The sequence below is a fragment of the Tasmannia lanceolata genome, unplaced genomic scaffold, assembly GCF_043159265.1.
Source record: "Tasmannia lanceolata isolate RefF3 unplaced genomic scaffold, GAP_Taslan_0.1 ptg000008l, whole genome shotgun sequence".
NCBI lineage: Eukaryota > Viridiplantae > Streptophyta > Magnoliopsida > Canellales > Winteraceae > Tasmannia > Tasmannia lanceolata.
This window is the reverse complement of record NW_027518685.1, coordinates 33,825,638-33,832,721: the sequence shown is the minus strand read 5'-3', so window position 1 is coordinate 33,832,721 and position 7,084 is coordinate 33,825,638. Positions and strand designations below refer to the sequence as shown.

The following is a 7,084-nucleotide window of genomic DNA, read 5'->3' as shown; positions in this document are numbered from 1 at the left end:
AGAGAAAGAGGGGAAAATGGGATTTTCTTGTTTACATCTTCTTCTCCGGTAACCTCTGCAAGTTTCGGCAACTCCGCGACTCCGATCATGCTCTGGTAAAATTTTGATTGATATACCTTCTCTATTTTCCTTACAGATCTGTTCTTCTCTCTTTTGTTTCTTCACTTGAAACTTTATTTTTTTCGATTGTCTTCTCCGACTCCGATCATGCTTTGATTCTGGCTGTCTCCGATCAAATATGCCGGATTTCGGCATAGCTCCGGTCAAGCTCCGGCTATTTGCCGGCTCTTCTTCAGCTTCTTCTTCTCCGGCTAGCCATCGCATCTCTTTCTTCCGATCTGCAGAGAGAGAGAGAGGGAGAACAGATCTCATTTTTTTCCCCAAATTCTAACCCTAACCAGTACTCTTCTTCTCCGATCAACCTTTTCCGGTGGGATTGCCGAAGCTCCGGTAAGTTTTGAATCTAATATCGGTTTTGTTCCTTCTCACTATTTTTGCTCTCGGACGAGGGTTTTTTTTTTGTTGAGGATCTTTACTGTTTCGAATCCAAGGCTTTTCTTCATCTTTATACATATCTATGCTCGTCAACTATGGTGGTGATGAGGATCTCCTCCCTGCTGGTGCATTATACTCAAATATCAAAGATTCAAGCATCATTTTGTCTCTCAGTCCTCGCGTTGATGTTTACTGCCCTCCTCGCAAGAAATCCCGCATCCGTGCCCCATTTGTTTTTCGAGAAAGGGTTGAGCAAGAGAAACAATGCTCCATTGAAGTTCTTCCAGATGAATGCCTCTTTGAGATTTTCAAATGCTTGCCTGGAGGCCAAGAGAGAAATGCTTGTGCCTGTGTTTCCAACCGTTGGCTTTTGCGTCAATACAGCCTTCGCAGGGCTGAAATCTGTAGCGAAAAACCAACTCTTTCTTTGAAGCAGGATTTTACTGCCATTGAAGAGATCAATTCTGCCTTGGGGAATGAAAAACAAGAATTTGAGAATGATGGGTATCTTACTAGGTGCTTGGAAGGGAAGAAAGCAACAGATATGAGACTTGCTGCTATTGCTGTTGGCACTTGTAGCCTTGGTGGATTGGGAAATCTTCTCATCAGAGGAAGCAATTCCACTCGAGGAGTCACCAATTTTGGTCTTTCTGCAATCGCTCGTGGGTGTCCATTTCACTGTGGAATGTTGCTTCTATCAGCGATGAAGGTCTATCAGAAATCGCAAATGGGTGCCCTTTGTTAGAGAAGTTTGACCTATGCGGATGTCCTTCGATATCTGATAAGGTTTTGCTTGCTATTGCGGAGAAGTGTCCGAATTTGACTGATATATCAATAGAATCTTGCTCAAAGATTGGGAATGAAGGTCTGTAGTCTATTGGCGCCGGTGGCCCAAATCTACAATCTGTTTCCATCTGTAGACACCCCATTTTGACCGGCCCCTTTTCCGCGAAATCGAATAAATTTTTGAAATTGAACATAGTCCCAAAGTTGAGTCGAAGTCCCGAAATCAATTCTTGAACCCTGAAACTGTGCCCTGACAGTGAAAATCCAAGAATCGAAGCCCAAATTTCTGAAGAATCACACCAAAATGAAAAATAACCTGAAAGTGCCCATTTGCATGCATGTCATCATGTAGGGCCGAAAAATTAGAGATGTGGTGGGTCCCTGCCTTAGATATCTTGTAGAAATAAGAGAGTAATGATAAATACATAGGTGAGGGCTGTCCAAATGGATAGGAGGTAGAGTATATCATTTTTCCTTTTAGGAGAAGGGAGTGAATCAGGGGATGAGGTGGCTGTCCATGGAAGATAGAAAATATATGTCATGTTTTCACTTGGGGTTCACTTGCCCGAGCCCCCCTTTTTGCAATAAAAATCAAGGCAAAGTATGTTAATGGGATGGGCTGTCTTAGGAGAGGAGAGGGGGTACGAATTTATCATTTCCTTCTCCTTTAAAACTGAAATCGATTAGGGTTTGGGGTGGAGAAAAAGCTTCATTTTCGTTGAAAACAGAGGGGAGAAGAGGGGAAATGGCAGCTCCAACACCACCTCCCCCACCTACCTTCGTCAGCCAGCACCGCTGCCATCTCCATCGGAATCCAACCGGCCACCACCATCTTCAACCCATTTCAGCAAACTCATCTCATCATCTACCCCCTCCATTAAACCCTCAGCTACCATCTCTGCAAATACCACTAAACCCCTTTCTAATTTCATCAAAACCACCTCTAGCCAGAGCTTCGATCGGCCGCGACCACCTTCTTCTTCATTCAATCTCCATATCCACTCCACCATTTCAGCCCTCATTCCCACAACCCAAACCCTCTCTTTTTCTCCACCAACCCATTTCGGCCGGCCGAACCCTCCATTAACAGCCACCTCCACCTTTTCCGAGGCCACGCCACCATTCTTTTTTTAATCCTCTTCTTCTTCTCCCAGCCACCACCCATCTTCTCCGGCGGGCTTGCCGGAATCCGGCTAAGCCATCGGAGCCACTATCATCTCCACCTCTTCAATCTCCACCTACCACCGAGCCAACGTCATCCACACTCCAGCTCCTTTATTTTCATCGAATCCCCATGGGAATTCCTTTTTGTTCCATTAAATTCATCCTCTGCAATCCTTAATTCCCCTCATTGCCATTTATCACTTTTCTACCCATTTTTCCATCTCTTAACACCATTTCCATGGATACCGGTGATTCAGCCTAGCTCCGACCATTTCTTCTGTTCCGATCTCAGATCCGAAATTCTCCGGCTGGTGGAGATTCAACTCTTGTTGGTATGAAGCCCCTCTTTGATCCTCTTAAGCAAATTATAAGGTAATTCTCAGCTTATTATTTTGAAGAAAAAGTAATTAATTTTTCCTTTGCCTACATTTTGCTTGATTTTGTTGACCTGTGATGATTCTTCTTGGATGGTCATTAATGGAGATTCTCCGCGATTTGTAATAGTTTTGTCCAAATAATTGCTTGACGATGTGTAGTTGTGGTCTTTGCTTGAAATTTATAATGCTCCTCTCATGAATCTGTAGTAGATGTTTTAGATGATTATTTGAGGAATTATGGTTATGATTTTAACCTAAGGTTTGAGATGATTCTCTTATGGCTCATGGTTCAGATTTTATTTAGAATCGATATCAAATCTCTTATAGTTCGAAGTAGTCATTTATTGATATTTACCGGATGATATGTGGTTGTGTTTGGTTTGGTTATTTCTTTCCTGAGGCTATGGTCATTGCTTTGCTTGACCATAGGTAGTGCTCATAATAAATTGCCGTTCCTTACTGATTATTTGGACGAGGTCATTATTGGTGGGTATTTATGTGTTATGGAGTGCGACCATGCAAAGATTAAGCAGGTGTTGGTTTTTAATCGAGAAAGCAATTTATAGAAGGGAGAGGATGATCATTCCGGTTTAATTCCCGAAGTTATAGAGGGGATAGAGCAGCATTTGCATAAGGTGGTTCATCTAATTGTAACTTCAGCATGCAGCTCCATCAAGGCACAGATATGTTTGTGGATACTGAAGCATAAGAAAATGGAACTTGTGAGGCAATTGCTACAACCATCAGAGTTTTGGAAAAGGAGTCTTGGAGAAAGGCAGATGGTGAAATCAAGTAATTGTGCATGGAGCTTGAAACTGAATCGCAGCCATAGCAATTTGTGATGTTTGAGTTGGATGGCAGAATGGATGAAAGCTTGTTCATATGCAATGACTTCAGTAGCACTTGTTGTTTAATATCACATTTAGAAGGGACTGGAAATTCTTTCCCCCCTAGAGTGCATTTAAATGTCTAGCCATCTAATGTCAGCTATTGTAAGGAGAAGTGTTAAAAGTAGTGGTAGATTGGCTAATCACCAGGTGTATAGAAGCTATGAGAGGACAGGCATGCGGCCCTTCTCATTGGGCATGAGCAGGCAAGAAGTCTTCTCTCAGTTGCCGAAGCGGATTGGGTTTGAAATAATGTTGGGTTTCCCACAGCAAAGCGGGCAGGGGTAGTTGGGATGAATGTTGATGGGGGAGAGATCCTAGTAGGAGTTTGCAATGGTGTTTCAGACCTCGTGGCAGCCATAAAGATGCATTATGCGATTGAGAAGCATTTCAGCATAGGGTCTAACGGGGAAGACATCAAACAATTCCTTTGTGAAAGCCTGGTGTTGAGGTTGTTCGGCATGGGGCATGCTTGGGTTTTGGCTTGGGCAGCTCTTAGAACTGCTGATGAGAAGTTATATGATGATGTTAAGAGTGTTATCTGCACAGATAGTGCTGTTGCAGGGGAAGCCGCGGTATAATAGGGGAAGCATGCTAACAGGAGAATATAATCATATGTGCATAATTGATTTGTTGTTGTTTTTTTACTATGCACTATACTCTTTGAAATGTGGGTATTTAGATGAGAATGAGTGTGTTCTTTTATTAGAAGGCAGCCTTATGTAATATATTTGGTTTAGGCTTTTCAGTGTTCTAAAGAATGGAGTTTATTTGGCCTTATGGGTTTAGATAGGTGGGTTGTGAAATCTCTATGTTCATGCTTATGTCGATACTATCTAATCATTGTTAGGGCGCTGAAGACGCTAGCCCAAGCCCATCCTTAGGGGACTTGCTCAGTCCAAGTAGCGCTCCCCTCTTTTGTATATATGAGACTTGCCCAGTCTCATCAGAACCCTTGTTTACGTCATTTGTGTCTCAGAGACAAGCCTTGTCTCACATAGAGAGTTTCCCCTTTAGGAGGCTTACCTAGCCTCATGTTAGAGTGACCTCCTCTTTTAGAGCAAGTCTTTGACTTTGTAGTGTTATTAGAGAGTCTCCGACTCATTTGTACTCCCTCCCTGGTGTCATTAGTTAGGAGTATTTTCATTCAAGACTAACTCAGTCTTATTAGAGCCTTCCCTGCTTGGGATCTTAGATTGTTTTCTCTGTTCATTGGGCGCTATCTTTCTTGTTGTGGTTTGTCTCTTTGAGACGTTAGTTGCTTATTTGGGGTTTCCCCTTTAGATTTAGGGCTTTGCCCTAGTTTGTGGTGTTACTTGCGTGTTCCCTTTAAGATTGAAAACATTTAAAGGTTCAGAGCATTGGAAAAGCTTTAAAATCCAAAAAAAACATTAGAAATCTGAAATTCAAAAAAACATTTGAAAACTTTAAAAATATCAAAAACATTTGAAAAACATTAAAACCGTTAAATCATTTGAAGTGTTAGGTTTTAGTTATGAGAGTTCGATTTTCAAACTACGTTGGCTTGATCCTCTTCCACGAGGTACGTAGTGCAGCTTGGGATCTTCATCCCAAGTCCAGCCAAACTTTGTAAATAAATGCTTTAATCCTTTTTCTTCGAAACCTTGTTTTGAACAAGATCTTCCTCTAGAGTTAGGAGTTTGTCCTAGATAGAGAGTTTTAGAGTTAGGAGTTTGTCTTTGATTTGTTGTGTGCTTGTTTGTGTTTGTTTTAGAGTTAGGGGTTTGTCCTAGAGTTATAGGAGCGCCTCCGTCCGGTCAGTTGGCGATTTACATCGCCGACTGATGACCAGGTCTAAGATGCGTTAGTGATCCCTTTGTTTTCCTTAGGAAACACAACCTAGTTACACATAGGTTGTAGGAACCACCTGCATTAGCTTAAGGCTAATCTGCATTTAGTTAGGGCATATAGGGTGTCCTAAAATCTACAATTCACTGGAATTTAAATAATCGTTCAAGAAGCTTTAATAACTAGTCCGGTCTGTTAGATCGAGTCTAAGATAGAGGTCTAGGTGTCTTAGGCATCCTAGCTTAGAATAGGTGCGAAGAACTACGTTGCCTTGATTCTCGTGGAGGCGGGGATACGTAGGCTTCTTTGGATGAATACCAGACCATCCGAGGACTCGGGCTAAATCGTTTAGAGTCTTAGGATTTGTTATGTTGTGTGTTTTATTATGTTCTCTTACTTTCTTGTACTGATCCTATACCTTTAGTTGTAGCTTGCATGTGTTTGTACACCAGAACTTAGACACCAATTAGGTATGTCACTCATAACCTAGCTGTCTTTAGGTGACACATCTTTTATTTTATTTTGTGTGTGCTTATTATTTTATCCCCTGGTCATGCATGATTAGGTAGACGTCTTCCCGGGGATATTTTGTTCCCATTTCACATGATTTTGCCCAAAAATTCTTCGAAGTTAATAAACAAATGGCATAAGAGACCAAGTGTTCGCACTCGGGCGAATTGGGGACGCTCTTCGGACCTTCTCCATTCGTCATCAGGCACGGACCTTTTGTATCTCTGGTTATCCATTGCAAACAGAGCATTTGTTTTGGTTCCATGGCGCATCCATGGATGGCGACTCTGAGTTATTTTCAGATATATCTTGGTTTCGAGCCCTGGCTCCGGATCAGGATGTATCTCTTTCTTTTTATATCGCCACTCATGCTATGCCGTGAGGGTGGCAACAGTTTCGAGAGTTCCTTGGTAGAGCTCTCCTTCACGTTGTGGAGATCTAGAGGATTGCAGGAGGGATCTCGCGTCCCTCGGCACCGTCCTCGGATCGGGGTCCACAGGCTAGCGACTCTGCTGGGGACCTCTTGGAGCATTGCTTAACTCTGTTAAAATGCCATTTTTACTAACTTTGAAGGAATTCGGGTTAAAATCATTTTAAATGGGAACCTTTTCGATTAGAATCTAGGGGCACCAGATAGGTGCGTAATTAATACAAGGGTTCACACACCACTTTCATCCATGCATGTATTATCTATTTTGTGGTTACTTTCTGCTATGGTTTGCTGTGGATATACTATCAGATTACCTATTCGAGATACTATGAGTAGGAGCCGTGAGGGCTATACCCGCCTTCTAGTGCCACCGCACCAGTAGTATACTCAGCACCTGGACACTTCGTGTGTAAAACGGACATAGTTCGTACACTGGACTCTATGTCACAGTGTACAAGTAACTATGCACCCGGCCAGGTGGACCTCGCAGAGGTACCCCTTCTATATATTGCATTGTCATTTTTTTATTTTTTTATTTTCTTTCATTGTTTTTTCATTGTTTTTCATTATTGTTGCCTCCACGGGATAGATTCAATGCGTGCCCGACTGGGATGTTATTACATCCT

At 42.3% G+C, this 7,084-nt stretch overlaps 1 pseudogene; it reads left to right on the top strand.

Annotated features, from left to right (window-relative positions):
* Positions 1-521: 521 nt before the first annotated feature.
* LOC143885252 (EIN3-binding F-box protein 1 pseudogene) lies at positions 522-1,504 on the top strand (annotated as a pseudogene).
* The last annotated feature ends 5,580 nt before the right edge of the window (positions 1,505-7,084 follow it).